This window comes from Lissotriton vulgaris, chromosome 7 (assembly GCF_964263255.1).
Source record: "Lissotriton vulgaris chromosome 7, aLisVul1.2, whole genome shotgun sequence".
NCBI classification, from domain to species: domain Eukaryota; kingdom Metazoa; phylum Chordata; class Amphibia; order Caudata; family Salamandridae; genus Lissotriton; species Lissotriton vulgaris.
Genome location: NC_141695.1, coordinates 1179847783 through 1179870463, shown reverse-complemented (window position 1 = coordinate 1179870463; position 22681 = coordinate 1179847783).

The following is a 22681-nucleotide window of genomic DNA, read 5'->3' as shown; positions in this document are numbered from 1 at the left end:
AGAATGAACGCCATGATAACCTGGTAAAAAGTGTAAACAGTAAATAATCTAGGACTCACAAGCAGACTTTTACTATATGGAAATACATAATTGGATCCATATATGTAGTATGAATAAGAAGGAATGAAACTGTATCGACATTTGGGAGTTGATCCTGATATTTAAATTTCACTTCTGTCACAATTTTGAATGCCACACTTTTATCACCAATGTTTTTAATTTCGTGCACCCCCTCACATTGACAGCGTTAGCGCCTACCATCATCCACTCTAAGATGGCCCCCGCCTTTACAATCTGATATGACGCTCGCAATAGCGGTCACGTGACCGGCGAGGCTGTATTCAGTCCGCCCGTACACTGTTACCGCTGCACTGCATCCGGCATTGACCGAGCAGCCCCAGGAGAGACGCGTCTTCACTCAAACTTGGTAAGTTAATATCTTCGATATTGTTCCCTGTTCGGTTCATGGCCCGTTACTGAGCCATGCGCTGAAATGCTTTTCCTATCTCGTTACAGCGTCTGTAACGCCACACTGTTGGCATTCCACATGCACGGCCATCGTTGCCTGCACTGATAAAGCTACTCCCCGATCTCATTTAGAGTGGAGTAAGGTAGGTCCTGCAATTTCCTACCACCATAGTTGGGAGCCCTCTGCCATTGTCACCCGACTGACCTTAGTTTCACTTTGTGATTTCAGAGCTGCCATTCTATGCAGTTGTAAACGGACCTCGAATCTCATCCATTTATTTTTAAATCAAGCAATTTTCTTCTGGACCCCCATAAAGACCTCCCTGACGTGTATCTACGTGGTAGGTTTACTTTTATCCTACTCCCCACCGCTTGCATGACCTTTCAGATTCATAAACCAAACTTTATATATTCTGCCCCCATTTTAGCACCATCGCTGCATTCTGAAGAGAAGGACACCTCCCTTTTGAGGGTTCTCACCTCGGTTTACTGAGGTATGAATACACCAATTTCAATGTAGAACCCTAAGGGCGCCCTTTAGTTGCACTACCCGTAGTCACTAAGTCTGGCACTATCACCCCACAATGTAAATCCATTCGCCCGTAGACTAAGCACCCTCACGGCACAGCTCTCTGACGCAATTTCTCACGCATGGCACCGCGATTCCGAGGATTGTGTTAATATTGTTGTTATTATGTTCTCCATTAGGGCACAAACACTGTGCACTTGGTCACACACTGAGAAATCGTTACAAAGTTGGTATATATGTGCAAAATTCTCTTAAGTCTTTGGAAAAATCCTTTTTTCTTCTCTTTTCTCCTAACAGGCTATATTTCATTCAGGCATGTTTTGTTTATTATAAAGTCCTGATGATGATCCCATGTATCTAGTTGAGCAATAGGGATCGAAACGTCGACACCTATGAGTGGGTTTACACTTATAATATTGGTAAATGAGATTGTGTATACTCTACTCCAGGCGATACTGTTATTAATCTTTGATTTGTTCACAGTACCCTGTCCTTGCTCTCTTCCTTTGCCTGAAAGACACCCGTTTCACCCTAATTCTATCCTTCCTTTCCCTCTTTTTTTGTACGGCACAGGCTTGTGTCAAGCTATTTCGTGTATATTGAAAGATTGGACATTGCCTCCAGAAAATAAACTCCTTTCCCGGCTGGGTTTGGAAATCGTAACTCGTATAGTTTTCCATTGTGTTCCTATATTGTATTGTTTTGATTCGTAAATAAGCTAAGGACCCTTGTTCTTTATAACCTAGTTGTTCTTTAGAACACTCTGGGACATTCTGTCATTGGGCTATACTTGGGCAGCATCTGGGTGATATTTAGGCTACATTTGGGCTCTTTTGTCTCTGGTGGCCATCTTGGGAGACTGCATGTCAGAATGTTTTTTAATGAAATAGAAGAGGATTTGAGAAGTCACTCAAAATGTGCCCTAAGTTTTCTTTCTGAAGCACTAATCATACTTTCTATGGCAAAATGAACTCCCTCATTTTATTCCTTTTTAAATTAATTGTTTTCAGACTTACCACTTCATTCCAATCAAGATGGCTTCTGGTGTGCCATACTTTTGACATAAGTAAGACAGTTAGCGCTCTAGTTGTTCTTTAGAACACTCTGGGACATTCTGTCATTGGGCTATACTTGGGCTACATCTGGGTGATATTTGGGCTACATTTGGGATCTTTTGTCTCTGGTGGCCATCTTGGGAGACTGCATGTCAGAATTTTTTCATGAAATAGAAGAGGATTTGAGAAGTCACTCAAAATGTGCCCTAATTTTTCTTTCTGCAGCACTAATAATACTTTCTGTGGCATAATATACCCCCTCATTTTGTTCCTTTTTAAATGAAATGTTTTCAGACCTACCACTTTATTCCAATCAAGATAGCTTCAGGTGTAACATACCTTTGTAATAAGTAGGACTGTTAGCGCTCTAGTTGTTCTTTAGAGCACTCTAGGAGGCTGTAGTAGAACACAAAGGAATCAACTTACAGTCTCTGTCCTTGTTGTATGTACATGTTTTACTGAGAATGTCAGACTTCATTCTCACATGACTGAGAAAGATAATGTGAATTTACAGAAAATATGCTTTCAGTTTAGCTTATAGATCCCCTTCCAAACCACTGTGGGAAAAGCATGGGATAATAGTTTTCTTTCAAACATAATTCATGATATCCCAGCAGAAGGCTTTTTCACATGGTAAAATCACCTTAGAACACACCACAATTCCTAAAATGAGTATGGTACCATCAACAAATGATTTATAATGTAACTATTTACTACAATGCTTTTTAATGAGGTGCTATCATGTAAATTGGTCCCAAGATGGCTGTTAACACTTCTTGGATGAAGTGCTGATAGCCAATCAGATCTCACGATGAGATGTGTGGTTAGGCTCCGCCCAGATATATATGTGTTTTTGAAGTTAATTTTCATAAAAACCACTGGAGCAATGTTCACCAAATATAGAAAAGGCACTTCTGCGTACCAGTCCCTACAATTTTGCAAAGTTTGGTGTAATTCCATTCAGCGGATCGGGCTGTAACCTTGTCTATTCGTCCTATGGAAATTAACATGGGGAAACATGTTTTGGGACCCCCCTTTTTTCTTGACCCCCGCATGACCAATCCCCCCGAAACTACCAGGGAAGAAGCGGAGCGGAGCTGGACCAAATTTTGGAAAATTACACGCAAATTCCTCAACCGGCGCCAAAGTTATTCCCAATAGAATGTTGCGGATTTCCTGTGGTAGCTAGGTCCTAACTATATATACCTACTGGCTATCGCCAGTAGGTAATATATATATATGAAAAGGTGTCCAACTACGTTGACAAATTTCTAGCTCCCATTGCCCAAAGTCTACCTTCTTACATAAAAGATACCGGTGACTTTTTGAGAATTCTTATGAATGTAAGTTGGAATTCAGAATACTTGCTAGTTAACATTGATGTGGTCTCGTTATACACTTCGATCCGCCATGAAGTCAGGATGCAAGCATGTGAGTATTACCTCGAACAGCGCAGTATCGCGTATCTGGAACATTCAAAAATGCTAATCAAGATGATTGACTTGTGTTTGAGGAACAACGTATTTCTCTTTGATAAACAATTGTTTAAGCAGATATGTGGTACTGCCATGGGCATTTCTCTATCTCCCAACTACGCTAACATCACTATGGGGTGGTGGGAGAAGACTATAGCATGGAACCAGGACAACCAACAAGATCTAGACCGGATAATATTATGGGTACGTTATATAGACAACCTGTTTATTATTTGGCATGGGACAGATATCCAGTTTCGAAGCTATTTTAACAAACTTAATGAAAACGAAGTGGCTCTACAATTCACATGCAACACAAGCACACAGGAAATAGACTTTTTAGACACTAAGATATATGTGTGTAATGACAATCTTGAATCTACCCTATTACGTAAGAAAACAGCAACGAATAGTGTGCTACACGGGACCAGTTTTCATCCCAAATCCCTTCTAAACAGCATACCATAAATTGCTCAGTACCAGAGGATGCTGAAAGAGTAATACAAGAAAGCAAGTGCAGGTTCAGAGCAAGAGGATATGAGGAAAAAGTGCTGACCAAATGCAAAAGACAAATTGATTTGAAATCAAGGACTCAAACACTAATGGAACAGACTAAAAGAACAGAAACTAGTGCATCTCCAAGATTCATAACGACATTTAGTAAAGAAAGTGGAAACATTGCTCGTATAATGAAAAAATACTGGCACCTTCTGTCAGGGGATCCTGACATTGGAACCACCCTCGGTGAAGCACCGTTAATAACATACAAAAAGAACACATCCCTAAAGGACTTACTGGTCAGAAGTTTTTTTCAGGAAAAACCAAAATCAAACTGGTTACAAAATCAGCGAAAAGGTTTTCAACCATGTAACTCCTGCAAGGCATGCAAAATCGGCAAAAGCATGAAAGTAATTGAAGAACCAGACGGTAAAATAATGAAAATTGATCAACAGATCACCTGTTCTTCAAAAAACGTAGTGTACATTGTGGAATGTAAATGCGGAATGAAGTACGTGGGATGTACAACTTGCATGCTAAGAAAACGGATTTTGGAGCATATCCGGGCGGTAAAAAACTCAAACATGCAATATGCCACTGCAAAGCACATGAGCTTATGTCAAAATGGAGACTGGAGACAAATGCAATTCTACGGGGCAAAAATGCTTGACAAATTGGAAAGAGGTGGAGATGTAGTTCAAAAATTACGTCAAATTGAGTCGCGGATGATAATCAAACTCAGAACGAAGCATCCGAAAGGCATGAATTTCAGAGAGGATCTGCACATTCATCTGGAATGAAATGTTCTTATAATAAAAGGGGTACTATACCCCGTACTTTGAGACTAAGAACATTATTAAGAACTGCAACTAAAGACTAAGGGTACTATACCCAATAATTGCTTTACTGATAAAGCCACAGTGAACTATCAGTCACATAAGTGTAGTAATTGAAAAGCACACAATGTCTTTCTTTTGTTTTATTTTAATTTCAAAAATGTAACTACAATTCCCATAATGCCTCATAATTGGCTTACTATGGGACAGTATAAAAAGCAACACTGTGGAGGGACTAAACGACTGTGAGCAAGGCCAGTTGTGGCTGAAACGCGTTGGTGGGGTGAAGTCTTAATAAAGAAGGCTTAAAAGTATCCTGGTTGTGCCGCCTCCTTTGTATACAAAAATTTCCTTGGGTCAGGATCCGACCCCTGGGCGGAGCACACACTGCGGAGCGCTCTTGTTTGGCTTCAGGATCACTTTGTGTATCGATATATATATATATATATATATATATATATATATATATATATATATATATATATATATATATATATATATATATATATATATGCAGGTCCACAGAACGTAGTAAAACTACGTAAAATGCACTCCCCTTGAAAGATCAGGAATCAAAATATCCTCAGCAAAGTGCGTTTTTCCAAAAGTTCATATTTATTCAAAGTGCAGCATCGTGACAAGTCATGGAATCACAGAACCCAACGCGTTTCAGCGAGGAAACTCGCCTTGATCACGGGTAGTTACAGATCCAATGAACAAACATTTAAATAAAGTTTCACCTGGTAAGTGCAACATAAACAAAGGACTCAGAGCTTGTAAATATGGTGGCCATCTTTGAATGGAGTACACCCATTAGTCACACAGTTCAAAAGAATAAATATCTGATTCAAAGGCACCCAGTTAAATAAATTATATATGGCCTAAATGAGCCCATATTGTCACATTTGTGTCATTATAAAGAAAAATGATGCGAAACGTTATCTGCACATTTCTTAATTCGGTCGACATCATAACCATGAAAATAAACCGGTTATTACGATTCAAATCCACATCACAAGTAAGATTGACCAGAAGCATCAAATTGTAAAGTTGCCGATCATGTGTACACCCCCAGTGAGGTTTTGAATTTGCCCTAATAGGTATTACGGGTTGATCAACATGCATACTCGGTCTCTATTTGACTATTAATGGTTTCAGTGAAAAGTTACGCTGTCCAACTTCACAGTTGATTTAGCAGAAAGGTGCCCAATACAATCAGTGCCTTGCATGCTACATATGGAATCCCAAGTGAGGTAATACGTTTAAGGCAGTCATTCGTGTCAATCCAAGTCTATAGAGGCTTAGGTGGATGTCTCTCCCTGTGCATCATAACAAGTCAGTACCTATAAAAGAGACACAAAGGAAAAGAGAAGGTGCAAGTCAGAATCTATATCATGCAAATGCAGAGACTAATAGTTTAAGCTAAGAGTTTTAAACTAAGTGAGTGACAGTGATGAAACAAAATTAAATTTACACAATATGGTTAAAAACAGCAGAAGGCACTAACTAGACTAAGGGCTAAGACTCAATTACATTTATAGTCACATCCAAAGCAAAGAGCTAGGTAATCAAATCCAGATAACAGTTCTCATCAGTCACCTAGATGCCATTTCATTTCCTCCTCCGAATTTAAACCTCTAGGCATCAGGGTGTCGAGCTCAATGATGTACCTGTTCTCCATTTGCCTTAATTTGCGGATCTTATCTCCACCTCTCTTCATGGCAGGGAGCTTGTCAATAACGAAGAACTTGAGCAGATTTCTGTTGCTCTTGTGTTGTTCCTCGAAATGACGTGCGAAGTTTGATCCTTGTTCTTAATGGATCTCATGTGTTCAAGAACACGTTTCTTTGCAGGGAACATTGTGCTCCCTACATATTTTCTCGAACATGGGCATGTCAGAACATACACACAGTATTCAGATAGGCATGTTAGGTGTTTGTTAATTGGTTTTTCAACCGCTTCTACAGGAAAAAAGACTTTTTTGATGTTTTGACTATACCTGCAAGCTTTACATTTCATGCAAGTATAGAAGCCCTTAATGTCACTGGATTTAGTTGTGATCATGCTTACCTCATTTTTGCTCAGTTTGTCCTTCAGGGAATGTGCTTTCCTGTATGTCATGCTGGGATTCTCACCTAGGACTTCAATCAGAGTGGGTTCAGTTCTCAAGACATTCCAATGGCGTTTGAAGGTCTTAAATACTTGCCATGACTTGGAATGGTAGGTGGAAATATGCCTAACTACTTCTTTTGTTTTAGCAGTTTCAAGACATGTATTGGACGTAAGCAGGGACTGGTGGCTGATTTCACTGGCCTTCTTGAAAGCCGCATCAATGACTGAGGATTGATACCCCCTTTCAACAAAGCGCTTTCTCATGTTAATACTTTCATTCCTGAAATCTTCATCCGTACTACAATTCCTCCGAGCCCGGAGGAATTCCCCAAAAGGAATGCTCTTAATCAAGGTTTTAGGGTGACCACTGTCTGCGTGTAACAACGTGTTACCAGCAGTTTCCTTCCGGTATAGGGAGGTCTTAAGTTTACCATTCAGAACCTTTACCTGTAGATCCAGAAAAACCATTTTCTGGGTATCCATATGACCCTCTAGCCTAACATTAAGATCATTACTATTCAGGTCAGCTACAAACGTCTCTGCTTCACTCTGTGTACCATCCCAAATGATGAAAAGATCATCAATGTAACATAGCCACATTTTCACATGGCCACGGTACATTGGATGAGTCCTCTCAACTTGCTGCTCCCAGTCTGCCATAAAGAGATTAGCAAAACTGGGAGCAAAACAAGTTCCCATCGCCGTCCCCTGCCGTTGTCTAAAATAGACATCGTTGAAGACGAAAAAATTGTGTTCCAGACAAAATCTGATCATTTGGATTATCATCTCAGAATGATTCAGATAAGAGATAGACCTGGTGCACAAGAATTTCCAACATGCTCCAATACCATCCTCATGTCTAATAGACGTATACAAACTGCATACGTCTTAAGAGATAAGAAGATAGCCTTTCTGCCAATCAAAGTCGGTGACTTTATTAATAAAATCCCTACTGTCTTTTAAGTACGAAGGTACATTCTCAACAAAAGGTCTCAGAAAGTAGTCAATGTATCTTGACGTGTTCTCCAATAGGGAACCAATCGAAGATACTATCGGCCTGCCAGGGTTTTTTTTTGGGTCTTTATGTAACTTAGGCAGTAAGTATAAAACTGCCACTTTCGGGTGTCTGTTTAACAAAAAGGAGTACTCATCCCATTCGATGATACCATTTGTCCGCCAGTTTGTTAACATTCCAAAATATTTGTTATTACTTTCTTCAATCTGTTGTAAAGACGAGACTTCATAACACTCTTTTACACTTAGTTGTCTGTTGCCCTCATTAATGTAGTCATTAACATTCATCACAACCACATTCCCCCCTTTGTCAGATTGACGAATGACAATGGAGGGGTCCTCTTCCAAAGATTTTATGGCTACTCTTTCTACTTTACTCAGATTATCTTTGAACCAGCATTTGTTTTTGGCCAAGTTTTTAAGGTCATTAATGACAAGGGTTTCAAAGGTGTCAATGCTACAGGCAGGTATAGTTGGATTAAAGGTCGATTTAGATTTGAAATGGTTTGGACAATTCAGATCTGTTCTATAGCCGAAAGAGGTAGCATTGTTAGGGGTGTTTACAGGTGTACCAAAACTCCAAATCCTTCATAGCAATAAGTGACTCTATCTCACCAATAGTTTCACTTGCTGGTTCAATGTTTGAAGCAGTCATTGATGTGTTTTTCACTTTGAGTTTGTTCCACTTGTGTAAACGCAGCTTTCTAGTGAATTTAAACAAATCTATTCGTTCCTGCGAATAGTTAAAATTAGCCGAGGGGCAAAAGGATAAGCCAAATTGTAAAACATCATATTCTACTTTAGATAGGATATGGGATGAAAGGTTTACCACATTGCGTTGATTCATTTTCCTCGTGTTTTCTTTTGACCCCGTGTTTCCACTCCCACTGGGGTTGTTGTCGATCCACTTGTTCCAGCCGCCCCTCTTGACTGGCCGTTGTTTTTTGTTGTATTTTCTCCAGGTTTGCCTCTTCCTCTGCCTTTTCCTCTGAATCCTCTTCCTTGTCCCCGGCCCCTGTCTATCTGCCAGTTTTGTTGCTGCGTGGTTTGGTTCATCATCTTGAATTCCACCCGAAAATGTGAAGCCTTGTTGAGGTTTTTTGATGCATCTTTGGGTACCTGTAGTTGACCGTCCTCTGAGACGTCACTCTCCACCAATTCCTCCTCCGAGACTGGTGCCCCAGCACCCACAGCATCGATGTTGGCTTGTACCCCCTTTCTTTGTAAGTTATCATATTTACGACTGAAGGTAAATATGCGGCCTTCTTGGTAATCAATTTTATCACGTAAGAATTTCCTTTCTTTTTTTGCCACGATGTCGTCTTCGTGTTTAGCCATCTTTTTGTCAATTTCTTCCATTTTCTTTGTGAAGCCTTCCGTTGTATCTTCCTTCGTTAATTCATCCTTAAGATCCGCAATCAGTTTCAACAATGACATTCTGTCCTTCCATGCATGTTTAATCAAGATGGATAACATGCGATTAGAACAGTCCATTAGGTTTTCAGCCCATTCTTCTGCTAATTCCACGTCTGGTTCTTCATGTGATGGAGCTATTAGGATGCGCAATCCTCTTGGAATTCTCTTCTCCTCCTGATACTTTTCCAGAGTAATTGCCTCCCACCAACGAGAAATTTCTTTGCGTCTCAGCTTCTCAAGTTTCTGGTATTTGTTTACCAGTCCTTGTCCAGATGGTGCCGGCTCCTTGCTAGAAGAACTATTTGCTGTTTGTACAAACATGGACTGCGCCCTTAGTCTTCTCCGTGCCTCCGCTTCTTCTTCCATGATTTGAGTTCACGTGGGGATCCCCCCTCTTGCCTGCAATTGTTATTATCCGTTTGTATGGAAAATGCGCACTGATATTAGTTGCGTTAGTTATGATTCCCTTCCAAGGTCCCTCGCACACTGACCCCCAGATTGTAGCTCTACTGGCGGTCCGGCGTGGGGAAGCCGCGTTTCATTTGAAGTTGCCAAATCGGAGCGTTCCGAAAGTGCGTCGGAGCAGTGCACACCGCCTTCCGCAATAGTTCAAAGGCGTGTGATTCAAATATTCCACATGGACAGTTTTTGTGCTTATAACGATAATGCGAGCGGGAAAAGACAGAGAAACTGACTCACCCATCACGGAGCTGCGGGAGAGGTCAGGCACATCCACCTCGCGGTTCCCAGGCTCCCGGTGAGTCGTTTCGGCAGATCCCGATCTCGTATCCCGTCTGGTTCCAAGCAAAGATAAACAGCTCCTCCGTTATGGCATCTGTTAAAACGCGGTCAACCGGCGATTTCACAATATCAGATCCACATCCTTTGTAACGCCGGGACACCGTGACAGCGGTGCAATTAGGGGCAAAGGTCCCCCTTTGTTGTATGCAGGTCCACAGAACGTAGTAAAACTACGTAAAATGCACTCCCCTTGAAAGATCAGGAATCAAAATATCCTCAGCAAAGTGTGTTTTTCCAAAAGTTCATATTTATTTAAAGTGCAGCATCGTGACAAGTCATGGAATCACAGAACCCAACGCGTTTCAGCGAGGAAACTCGCCTTGATCACGGGTAGTTACAGATCCAATGAACAAACATTTAAATAAAGTTTCACCTGGTAAGTGCAACATAAACAAAGGACTCAGAGCTTGTAAATATGGTGGCCATCTTTGAATGGAGTACACCCATTAGTCACACAGTTCAAAAGAATAAATATCTGATTCAAAGGCACCCAGTTAAATAAATTATATATGGCCTAAATGAGCCCATATTGTCACATTTGTGTCATTATAAAGAAAAATGATGCGAAACGTTATCTGCACATTTCTTAATTCGGTCGACATCATAACCATGAAAATAAACCGGTTATTACGATTCAAATCCACATCACAAGTAAGATTGACCAGAAGCATCAAATTGTAAAGTTGCCGATCATGTGTACACCCCCAGTGAGGTTTTGAATTTGCCCTAATAGGTATTACGGGTTGATCAACATGCATACTCGGTCTCTATTTGACTATTAATGGTTTCAGTGAAAAGTTACGCTGTCCAACTTCACAGTTGATTTAGCAGAAAGGTGCCCAATACAATCAGTGCCTTGCATGCTACATATGGAATCCCAAGTGAGGTAATACGTTTAAGGCAGTCATTCGTGTCAATCCAAGTCTATAGAGGCTTAGGTGGATGTCTCTCCCTGTGCATCATAACAAGTCAGTACCTATAAAAGAGACACAAAGGAAAAGAGAAGGTGCAAGTCAGAATCTATATCATGCAAATGCAGAGACTAATAGTTTAAGCTAAGAGTTTTAAACTAAGTGAGTGACAGTGATGAAACAAAATTAAATTTACACAATATGGTTAAAAACAGCAGAAGGCACTAACTAGACTAAGGGCTAAGACTCAATTACATTTATAGTCACAATGCTACCTCTTTGGGCTATAGAACAGATCTGAATTGTCCAAACCATTTCAAATCTAAATCGACCTTTAATCCAACTATACCTGCCTGTAGCATTGACACCTTTGAAACCCTTGTCATTAATGACCTTAAAAACTTGGCCAAAAACAAATGCTGGTTCAAAGATAATCTGAGTAAAGTAGAGTAGAGTAAAGTAGAGTAAAGTAGAAAGAGTAGCCATAAAATCTTTGGAAGAGGACCCCTCCATTGTCATTTGTCAATCTGACAAAGGGGGGAATGTGGTTGTGATGAATGTTAATTACTACATTAATGAGGGCAACAGACAACTAAGTGTAAAAGAGTGTTATGAAGTCTCGTCTTTACAACAGATTGAAGAAAGTAATAACAAATATTTTGGAATGTTAACAAACTGGCGGACAAATGGTATCATCGAATGGGATGAGTACTCCTTTTTGTTAAACAGACACCCGAAAGTGGCAGTTTTATACTTACTGCCTAAGTTACATAAAGACCCAAAAAAAAACCCTGGCAGGCCGATAGTATCTTCGATTGGTTCCCTATTGGAGAACACGTCAAGATACATTGACTACTTTCTGAGACCTTTTGTTGAGAATGTACCTTCGTACTTAAAAGACAGTAGGGATTTTATTAATAAAGTCACCGACTTTGATTGGCAGAAAGGCTATCTTCTTATCTCATTAGACGTATGCAGTTTGTATACGTCTATTAGACATGAGGATGGTATTGGAGCATGTTGGAAATTCTTGTGCACCAGGTCTATCTCTTATCTGAATCATTCTGAGATGATAATCCAAATGATCAGATTTTGTCTGGAACACAATTTTTTCGTCTTCAACGATATCTATTTTAGACAACGGCAGGGGACGGCGATGGGAACTTGTTTTGCTCCCAGTTTTGCTAATCTCTTTATGGCAGACTGGGAGCAGCAAGTTGAGAGGACTCATCCAATGTACCGTGGCCATGTGAAAATGTGGCTACGTTACATTGATGATCTTTTCATCATTTGGGATGGTACACAGAGTGAAGCAGAGACGTTTGTAGCTGACCTGAATAGTAATGATCTTAATGTTAGGCTAGAGGGTCATATGGATACCCAGAAAATGGTTTTTCTGGATCTACAGGTAAAGGTTCTGAATGGTAAACTTAAGACCTCCCTATACCGGAAGGAAACTGCTGGTAACACGTTGTTACACGCAGACAGTGGTCACCCTAAAACCTTGATTAAGAGCATTCCTTTTGGGGAATTCCTCCGGGCTCGGAGGAATTGTAGTACGGATGAAGATTTCAGGAATGAAAGTATTAACATGAGAAAGCGCTTTGTTGAAAGGGGGTATCAATCCTCAGTCATTGATGCGGCTTTCAAGAAGGCCAGTGAAATCAGCCACCAGTCCCTGCTTACGTCCAATACATGTCTTGAAACTGCTAAAACAAAAGAAGTAGTTAGGCATATTTCCACCTACCATTCCAAGTCATGGCAAGTATTTAAGACCTTCAAACGCCATTGGAATGTCTTGAGAACTGAACCCACTCTGATTGAAGTCCTAGGTGAGAATCCCAGCATGACATACAGGAAAGCACATTCCCTGAAGGACAAACTGAGCAAAAATGAGGTAAGCATGATCACAACTAAATCCAGTGACATTAAGAGCTTCTATACTTGCATGAAATGTAAAGCTTGCAGGTATAGTCAAAACATCAAAAAAGTCTTTTTTCCTGTAGAAGCGGTTGAAAAACCGATTAACAAACACCTAACATGCCTATCTGAATACTGTGTGTATGTTCTGACATGCCCATGTTCGAGAAAATATGTAGGGAGCACAATGTTCCCTGCAAAGAAACGTGTTCTTGAACACATGAGATCCATTGAGAACAAGGATCAAACTTCGCCCATCGCACGTCATTTCGAGGAACAACACAAGAGCAACAGAAATCTGCTCAAGTTCTTCGTTATTGACAAGCTCCCTGCCATGAAGAGAGGTGGAGATAAGATCCGCAAATTAAGGCAAATGGAGAACAGGTACATCATTGAGCTCGACACCCTGATGCCTAGAGGTTTAAATTCGGAGGAGGAAATGAAATGGCATCTAGGTGACTGATGAGAACTGTTATCTGGATTTGATTACCTAGCTCTTTGCTTTGGATGTGACTATAAATGTAATTGAGTCTTAGCCCTTAGTCTAGTTAGTGCCTTCTGCTGTTTTTAACCATATTGTGTAAATTTAATTTTGTTTTATCACTGTCACTCACTTAGTTTAAAACTCTTAGCTTAAACTATTAGTCTCTGCATTTGCATGATATAGATTCTGACTTGCACCTTCTCTTTTCCTTTGTGTCTCTTTTATAGGTACTGACTTGTTATGATGCACAGGGAGAGACATCCACCTAAGCCTCTATAGACTTGGATTGACACGAATGACTGCCTTAAACGTATTACCTCACTTGGGATTCCATATGTAGCATGCAAGGCACTGATTGTATTGGTCAACTGTGAAGTTGGACAGCGTAACTTTTCACTGAAACCATTAATAGTCAAATAGAGACCGAGTATGCATGTTGATCAACCCGTAATACCTATTAGGGCAAATTCAAAACCTCACTGGGGGTGTACACATGATCGGCAACTTTACAATTTGATGCTTCTGGTCAATCTTACTTGTGATGTGGATTTGAATCGTAATAACCGGTTTATTTTCATGGTTATGATGTCGACCGAATTAAGAAATGTGCAGATAACGTTTCGCATCATTTTTCTTTATAATGACACAAATGTGACAATATGGGCTCATTTAGGCCATATATAATTTATTTAACTGGGTGCCTTTGAATCAGATATTTATTCTTTTGAACTGTGTGACTAATGGGTGTACTCCATTCAAAGATGGCCACCATATTTACAAGCTCTGAGTCCTTTGTTTATGTTGCACTTACCAGGTGAAACTTTATTTAAATGTTTGTTCATTGGATCTGTAACTACCCGTGATCAAGGCGAGTTTCCTCGCTGAAACGCGTTGGGTTCTGTGATTCCATGACTTGTCACGATGCTGCACTTTAAATAAATATGAACTTTTGGAAAAACGCACTTTGCTGAGGATATTTTGATTCCTGATCTTTCAAGGGGAGTGCATTTTACGTAGTTTTACTACGTTCTGTGGACCTGCATACAACAAAGGGGGACCTTTGCCCCTAATTGCACCGCTGTCACGGTGTCCCGGCGTTACAAAGGATGTGGATCTGATATATATATATATATATATATATATATATATATATATATATATATATATATATATATATATATATATATATATATATATATATATATATATATATATCCAACAGAAGCACAGGAACCCTTTTGGGAGCAACCACACACAAACTCATTCATGAACTCCTTTATTTTCAGGTACTTGCCAGCAGGCTTTCAAATGTGAGGTCTTTTATAAAATCAAACGCCGAATGCATTTCGAGAGCAAGGGCTCTCTTCGTCAGTGGCAAAGTTAATTCAGCTGCTGAAGCTCTCCCCTTAGTGATCAGTCCCCGCCCTCTGGGCATCAGCAAACAGTGGCGTTTCTGGGATCTGAAGTCCTTTGTTTAAGGTGGGATGCGTTTCAGCAAAATGGATGCAAAATCCACAGTGGGTATAAGGCACAACTCCCTTGTCAGTCTGCCCCGCTTTTCAGTGATTGCTGGAGTGTTCAAGGAGTCACCCCTGCAGCGCTCCAAAACGTTTGTGTCCACATGCTCCTCTGTAATGAAGAGCTGGCTCCACATCAGCAGCAGGTCACTACCACGACCGGGCGGCCGTTACAAATCCAACAGAAGCACAGGAACCCTTTTGGGAGCAACCACACACAAACTCAGTCATGAACTCCTTTATTTTCAGGTACTTGCAAGCAGGCTTTCAAAGGTGAGGTTTCTTATAAAATCAAACGCCAAATGCATTTCGAGAGCAAGGGCTCTCTTCGTCAGTGGCAAAGTTAATTCAGCTGCTGAAGCTCTCCCCTTAGTGATCAGTCCCCGCCCTCTGGGCATCAGCAAACAGTGGCGTTTCTGGGATCTGAAGTCCTTTGTTTAAGGTGGGATGCGTTTCAGCAAAATGGATGCAAATAAATCCACAGTGGGTCTAAGGCACGACTCCCTAGTCAGTCTGCCCGCTTTTCAGTGACTGATGGAGTGTTCGATGAGCCACCCCTGCAGCGCTCCAAAACGTTCGTGTCCACATGCTCCTCTGTAATGAAGAGCTGGCTCCGCATCAGCAGCAGGTCACTCCCATGACCGGGCGGCTGTTACAAATCCAACAGAAGCACAGGAACCCTTTTGGGAGCAACCACACAACAAACACAATCATGAACTCCTTTATTTTCAGGTACTTGCCAGCAGGCTTTCAAAGGTGAGGTCTCTTATAAAATCAAACGTCAAATGCATTTCGAGAGCAAGGGCTCTCTTCATCAGTGGCAAAGTTAATTCAGCTGCTGAAGCTCTCCCCTTAGTGATCAGTCCCCGCCCTCTGGGCATCAGCAAACAGTGGCGTTTCTGGGATCTGAAGTCCTTTGTTTAAGGTGGGATGCGTTTCAGCGAAATGGATGCAAATAAATCCACAGTGGGACTAAGGCACGACTCCCTTGTCAGTCTGCCCCACTTTTCAGTGACTGGTGGAGTGTTCAAGGAGCCACCCCTGCAGCGCTCCAAAACGTTCGTGTCCACATGCTCCTCTGTAATGAAGAGCTGGCTCCGCATCAGCAGCAGGTCACTCCCACGACTGGGCGGCCGTTACAAACCCAACAGAAGCACAGGAACCCTTTTGGGAGCAACCACACACAAACTCAGTCATGAACTCCTTTATTTTCAGGTACTTGCCAGCAGGCTTTCAAAGGTGAGGTCTCTTATAAAATCAAATGCCAAATGCATTTCGATAGCAAGGGCTCTCTTCGTCAGTGGCAAAGTTAATTCAGCTGCTGAAGCTCTCCCCTTAGTGATCAGTCCCCGCCCTCTGGGTATCAGAAAACAATGGCATTTCTGGGATCTGAAGTCCTTTGTTTGAGGTGGGATGCGTTTCAGCGAAATGGATGGATATATATATATATATATATATCAGCCGAAACGTTATGGCGACAGCTGAATAAACGAAAATTACCAGCATCCAAGTGTGGTCCGTGTCTGTTTCCAGCGCGATCAGGTCAGAGGTGATTGTGGCAGGAGAACGGAGGTTTTTCCATATATATATATATATAACCTCCAAAGTTTCCCACCGGAACAACACCTTGTGTGTGTATGGGTAAGAACAGCACGAAAGACTGTCGAAGCCTCTGATGAAGTGCGGCAGCACAGAAACACGCATCAGGCATGCATAACTCGACACGAAAGCTGTTATTTGCATTGCATGCCGGTTCCGTTCTTACCCTTTAAAAGCCTGGTGCTTATAAATAAATATATAAATAAAAATAAATAAAAAAAATAAAAAAAATATATATATATATTCTAGTTATAGTTAGGACCTATTATCAATAGGAAAGCCCCAATATTCTATTTCGAATAACTTTGGTGCAAATTGACGAATCTTCGCAACATTTTCCAAACTTTTGGCCAGCTCCGGTCTGCTCCTATCCTGAAAGATTCATCAAGCGGGGGCCGAGAGAAAAGGGGGGTCCCAAAATGCGTTTTCCCCATGCAATTTCCCATAGGACCTTTAGACGCGCCTACAGCCCGAACTTCTGAATGGAATTACACCAAATTTGGCAAAGTGGTAGTCCTTGGTTCAGACTCGTGCCTTTTGCTTATTTGGTCCTGCACAAGGACTTTTTCAAGGCATAAAGAAGGCGAACTGGAATATATGATGGGCATCAAATGTAGGCAAGGTAGACCGATATTGTAGAAAGGACTACTGGCAGCATATTATGTGAATATCAGGTTCTAGTAGACGAACACTCGAGGGCAGACCGGAATTGTAACAAAAGTGAAATTAACAACCATGATAAGTTGAAACGCATAAGTAGGGCTATCACATATCCTCAACCGAACGGTCTCCGCAGCTGCCAGTGATGACTTAATTGTGTAGCTAGCGTACGAGCTGGGTCACATTTGACCATTGTGATTGATACTTTGGACCGGAAGATTCTTACATGTTACATTAGTACCCTTACTTCTCACCGTGTTACTCACAAATCGGACAAATTAGTCCTTTCTACAATATCGGTCTACCTTGCCTACATTTGATGCCCATCATATATTCCAGTTTGCCTTCTTTATGCCTTGAAAAAGTCCTTGTGCAGGACGAAACACGTGTTGGGGATGTCTAATTTTGCTGGGAATACCTGTGTTTTGGAATTATAAGAATAAAGATTGAAGAAAACAAATAACAAGTGGACTATATCTTGGAACTCTATATCTGAATAAAAGCCATTGAATGTTACATTGGCAAGTGTTTTTTTGCTTACTCTATAACTATTAGAGTCTGATTCATTAGGGTCCGTGTACTTATGCCCTAACTGTTATAATTACTGGCCTATAGGAGTGCTGCCAAAAGCTTCTCAATTCTGTTTGAACCTTCTTTACTCAGACGAACAAAGACTCGTTTTCTATCTCCAGACTTCCTGCTCTTGAAATAACTCGAGCCGAACAATGATGCCGAGTTATGTTGTAGTTTCTTATCTTCTGCTCTTCGGATGCCTAACTCAGGGAAAATTATTCTTTTCTTATTTAACTAGAAACTCTAAGGTAAAGCGCAACTATGATGACCTCTCTGACTGAATACCTCAGTGAAGTGCGTCGTTACAGAGGCGCTCACGCTGCTCACCTACTCTCCTGCAGCTGTGGCCTCGTAGACAAGACCGCTCACCTCTAGTCCTACCTTAGTGGCCATCTTGGGAGCCATCTTGTGTCTCCAGTAGCAGACCAGTACAGTCCATGTACTGCAATTAGGGAACTCCTGTTCCCTTGTCAGGGAATAAACTCCGCAAATACTCGTACCTGGTTTTGCAGTTCTGACACCACCTTCCTGATGATCTAATATTTCAAATGAGGGGTCGGTGATAGAACCCCTAGCCTCGGGGACCACCACACCCGGGGCTTTAGAAATGGTGGGAGGGGGGGCACGCAGCCCCCCTCCTGGAGCCCTTGAGGGCCCTGGGCACCACCACCCCCCAGGGCGGCCTCCTACAATGTCCTGAGGTGCCCACCCCCGAGACACTGTAGTTTGCTGTGGCAGGGCAGGATCCTCGCGGTTCCCACCCTGCCATATCAAACTGCTTTGGTATTTGGAAGAGAGAACAGGGAAATGGGGGATGGGGTCCCCATGGCCAAAATATTAGGAAAAGAAGGGGGGCCACACAGCCCCGCTTCTTAAAACAAAAAAAAACAAAAAGACAGGCATCTTGCCGGAGGCCATGCCCCCTACCAGCATCACTCTGCAAAAGCGCCCCCTGGTGTGTTTGCAGAGAGCGAAATAATTCTCCTAGAATACTGTGGGTCCCTGGGGGCCAACTAGCACATCAGGAGCCTCCAGTATGCACCAGGGGACTGCGTTGCAGAGAGGTGTTCTGAGGCCATGCACCTTTTTATACCGCTCTGCAACGCAGCTCTGTGGCGGTTACTGGAGGTAGCTGGTGGACTAGTTACACACCAGGGACCCTCATTATTCAAGGGGAGTTAATCCCCAACCTAAAATGTGCCACGGGGCATGTTTGCACAGTGGTGAAGGTAGGGGATGGGGCCTGAGTTCACATGTGTGCAAACACGCCCTGTGGCGTGGTTTACGTTGGGGAATTAATTCCTTGTCAATCCTGAGGGTTCCTGGAGACCAACTAGCCCACAAGGTACCTTCAGTAAGCGCCACAGAGCTGCATTGCAGAGTGTTGTAAAAAGAGGCGTGGCCTCTGAACACCTCTCTGCAATGCAGCTCCCTGAAGCATACCAGAGGAATCTGGTGGGCTAGTTGGCTAGCCCACCAGCCCGCTCTGCTTACCTTTTGTAAACACTGTGGCCAACAGAGTTCACAACTTGAACTCAGCTTTGGTTGTACACTGGAGAGTAATAAATTCAGCCTTGATTTGGATATCGGCAGAGTAGACAGCATTGTCCTTAACTTTAAAACAGAAAGAGAAACAATGTAAGAGAGAGTGAGAGAGATAAAGAGCGAAAAAACAACATTAAAACATAAGAAAGAGAAAGTTATATATAGGGCAGTTAATATTGGATACAATCTTCGTAGCTCACCTTTTGCCTTCGTTGTGTGACCAAGCATGTGCTGGTTCATAGTGCACCCTCCAGTTTAGTGATCTGAAAGATAATATATAGGCTTAGTAATAGAATAGTACATACAACTGCACAAGTATATGTTTGCTTTATTTATTTGTACACTAAGGATAATGTATTCCATCAACTTCCACTGTAAGGAGGTGTCTGTCCTCTGTTTTTCTTCAAAAGTAGTATATCCTATGCACTCCCACTGCATAGCGGTGAGTTCTCGATATTGCGTACCTACACTGTTGCACCCCATTGACTCGTAGAGTCTGGAGGTGAGTGCTTTTTCTTGCGCACTCAGGGGCAGATTCACAAGCTTCTTGCGCCACTTTTGCATCACTTTTAACATGGGAAAACTGACACAAGAGTGGCACATAGAGTTTGTAAATATGCCCCTCGGACTGTTGCAATCTATCCACTCCCACTGCCTGGAGGTAATTGTATATTCCTACGCAGTCAGGCTGCTGCACACTACCCACTCTCTCCGCTCACAGGTGACTTCTCGTTGCTTCAGAAACAAGCTTCTTTGCTCAACTTTTGACATTAGCGTGATTGAAAGAGGGTGCATCACGTGTTGAAGCAACCTTCTTATCCTTTGTTATGATGTTAATGCATCATCGCAGAGTCTTCAAATGTTGAGCTTTGGAGGTGTTGGGGGGATGACGCCAATTTGTGAAACACAACCTGTAAGATAAAACGGAAGTTAACATTGTGTGTAATCCCTTTCTCAAATGAGAGAGGAAGTGAAAGAGTGACTGAAAAGAATATTCGCAGCTCACTTTTTTGTCACCGGTGTGTCTTTCACCACGTACCTAGACATAATGCACCCTGAAGCTCTACATCTAAAAGATAGTAAAGGAAAGATGTTATGATTGGTATTTGTTACTATCTTAATGTGTAGTAGAGTTACATCGCCTTTTCAGACACCTTCCCGCCCGCATTTAAAAACAACTATTTGCACAGTTCTACCTTGTTTAATAGGCTTCAATTTTTTATAAATTGTTATAGCAGTAATGTTTTTATGTTGTTGTGAAAGCATGTGTTCCGAAGTGAAGCACGTGTTTTCGATCATCACGAGCGTCGGACATTTGACCGATTATAAAAACGTTCCTGCTTTTGCGCTTGAGATGAGAGCAACTCTAAAATGGCGTAGAGCACGTGCACCCTGTCTTTGTTAATGGTAGGGTCACGTGTGTAGTGATGCATGAGCTGGGTGGGTGTGGTGTCGGTGTATACCAGCCATGAGGGAGTGTGTGTGTGCCTTAGTGGCAACTAGACCTGGAAATAAGAAATGACTACAATGGAAATCTGGGCCATGTGGCGTTTTTGTTTTTTCCTTGAAGCGTAAGCGGAATAGGCTGAACTGACGTATGTAAGTGCTGCTCGAGGCTCTGAACCATGATTAGGGAGCTATGGGCGTCGTTCCGTCATTAGCTACATGAAAAATCAAGTGATTCGGGTGTCCGTTTTGTAGTGCTGACGTCACCCGGGTCTTAAACGCAAATGTGTTATTATATCTGTAAAGTTCCACAACTTGGCCAACATGGAAGGTACGGGGTATCACTGACTCTCTATTCATTCACAGTTTCATACATAATAGATGGTGTACATAACGCATTTCAGTGATTTTGAATATTCGTGGTACATTCAGTGGAGTGTTGTAGCTGTAGTATACAGGGCTGTGATAGGTTTAAGTTGCATTTTTTGGCACATGAAGGGCAGCTCATATACGTACGTATGTAGTTATTCAGGTATACTGTAGAACTTAGTGCTGGAAATCAGTGTTCGAGGCTCGGAGTTGTGTGCACATCCTGTTATTGTAGAGTAATGAAGTAATGTACAGTGCCTGAAAATATACTGTAAATACGGTGCTCATGTAAATGGCTGATATAGTTTTGGGTTGATTTTGTGCTAAATAAATATGCTGAAAAAGGAGGAATAGCCTACACTTACTATCACGCAATTAATAGCACAATATAATGTGGTAGGGCGCAGGAGCATCATTTTACAAACATAATAAATACACAGACACAGATAGTTGAAGTGGGTACGGGTACATGCGCTCAATTCCATTTTATTACGTTGCTGTTGGTAACAAGTAGAATAGTAATGATGATATCATATACAGATATTCAATCGTAAATGGTTTGTGACATCTGGTGTACAAAGGTAGGAGCACTGTATATGAAATAATACACAGAAGATTCTATCGTAAAGAGTTCATGAGTTGTGGTGCACTGAGGTAGGGCGGTTTGTGTGGAGCCTGCGATGATGTGTGGTTCAGGCACACCGCACTGGTAAAAATGTGTTTTGACTATTGAATTTTGTCTTAACAAGGGCACATGGCGATTTTTTATGGTGTACTGAGTTAGTAGTAAGTCTGGTGTTTAGAGTGTGCTCACCCTGCGATGATGTGTGGTCTGAACGGGCTGCACTCAAAGAATTGACTGTTGCATACTGGACTGCATGTACTTTGAGGGGGGGGAAGTACCATCAATGGTTATCAATTCTTCAGCAACAAAATGATATGAATCAGATGATTCTTCCAGTGGTGTAGCCATTTTTGTCTCCAAAAAAGAAATTCAGGTTTCCAATGAAGAAAAAGTGAGGTTCAAATTGTGACCTATGCTATCCACAGTGTAGACTACCATTAAGTGTACCTTTGCACTTGCAGAGTGAATTTAATTATTCAACTAAATCTATAAGTGATATGAAAAAGTTCTTAAAGGAAGCATAATAAAGGGATATTGTATAGGGTTTGATAACTGTTATACTTAGTTTGGTATTGTACTCTGCAAATAATAAATCAACAGTGCAATTAATTGTGAGGTCTAATGACCGCAGTGTTGGCAGGAGTCAGTGGTCATGAAGAGCTCACGACCACTTGCTGTTGAGTAGAGCTGCACAGTATTGGTAATTTAGTGTGTGTGCAGCCAGCGATGATAAGTAGTGCACTGAGTTAGTGGCACCTGAAACAACAAGGTTCTGTGGAGTTTGCAATGATGCGTGGTCCGGGCAGGCCATACTGATAGTAATGTTTT